This window comes from Otolemur garnettii, unplaced genomic scaffold (assembly GCF_000181295.1).
Source record: "Otolemur garnettii isolate 467f Iridium unplaced genomic scaffold, OtoGar3 scaffold00211, whole genome shotgun sequence".
Lineage (NCBI taxonomy): Eukaryota > Metazoa > Chordata > Mammalia > Primates > Galagidae > Otolemur > Otolemur garnettii.
Window position 1 is genome coordinate 1658794 of NW_003852606.1, and position 1506 is coordinate 1660299.

General features: G+C 48.9%; 1 protein-coding gene across 1 annotated transcript in view; it reads right to left on the reverse strand.

Moving 5' to 3' along the window:
- BAX (BCL2 associated X, apoptosis regulator) overlaps positions 1–1506 on the reverse strand; it is a 5972-nt gene that overhangs the window by 2569 nt on the left and 1897 nt on the right. The gene's annotated exons all lie outside the window — the stretch shown is intronic.

The following is a 1506-nucleotide window of genomic DNA, read 5'->3' on the forward strand; positions in this document are numbered from 1 at the left end:
CTGAGCAAGAGTGAGACCCGACTCCTAAAAAAGAAAAAAAGGAAAAAACCCAGCCGGGCACTGTGGCAAGCTCCTGTAATCCCAGCAGCTTCCGGAGGCTGAGGCAGCAGGATGCCCACAGCCCAAGTCTGAGGTTACAGTGAGCTATGCTGCCATTGCACTCTGCTCAGGGTGACAGTGAGACTATGTCTCAAAAAAATAAAACCCCCACGGCCCCCGCCAATCTTTACTGTATCTCTTGAGCCCAGGAATTTGAGGTTGCTGTGAGCTATGCTGCCATTGCACTCTATTCAGGGTGACAGTGAGACTATGTCTCAAAAAAATAAAACCCCCACGGCCCCCGCCAATCTTTACTGTCTCACTCAAGTAAAACTAAAATCTTTACAGTGGCCCCTAAGGCCCCTTACAATCTGCCTTGGCCCACCACAGCCCCATTTCCCAACCTGCCTCCTTCTCACTCTCAACCCACCAAGCTCCTCAGTCCTACCTCAGGACATGCTGTTTCCCCAGAGATGCCTTTCCTCCAATATTATATACCACTGCATCCTTTTTATTTTTCTTTTTTGAGACCAAGTCTCACTCTGTTGCCATGGGTAGAGTGCTGTAGCAGCATAGCTTACAGCAACCTCAAACTCTTACGCTGGAGCAATCTTCTTGCCTCAGTCTCCTGAGTAGCTGGGACTACAGGTGCCCACCACAATGCTGGCTACTTTTTCTATTTTTAGTAGTAGCTCAGGCTGGTCTGGAACTCCTGACCTCAAGCAATCCACCCACATCAGCCTCCCAGAGTGCTAGGATTATAGGAGTGAACCACTGCGCCGAGCCCACTGCATCCTTCTTGTCCTTACAATTTTCCCTTTAAAGTCACCTGCTCTTGGTAGCGCTTGTGGCTCAATGAGTAGGGCGCTGGCCCCATATACTGAGGGTGGCAAGTTTGAACCCGGCCCCAGCCAAACTGTAACAAAAAAAGTAGCCAGGCATTGTGATGGGTGACTGTAGTCGCAGCTACTCTGGAGGCTGAGGCAAGAGAATTGCCTAAACCCAAGAGCTTAAAGTTGCTGTGAGCTGTGATGCCATAACACTCTACCAAGAATGACAAAGTGAGACTCTATCTCAAAACAAAAAAATAACATAGCCGGGCATTGTGGTGGGCGCCTATACTCCCAGCTACTTGGGAGGCTGAGACAAGAGAATCACCTAAGCCCAAGAGTTTCAGGTTGCTGTGAGCTGTGATGCCACTGCACTCTACCGAGGGTGACAAATTGAGACTCTGTCTCTAAAAAAACAATAAAGTCACGTGCTCTTAGATGCCTTTCCTGACTCCTATGCTCCATCAATCACATCAGCCTGTTTCATTTGGCTGCAGCATTTTTTCTTTTTTTTTGAGACAGAGCCTCAAGCTGTTGTCCTGCATAGAGTGCTGTGACATCACAGCTCACAGCAACCTCCAACTCCTGGGCTCAAGCAATTCTTGTGCCTCAGCCTCCCAAGTAGCTGAGACTACAG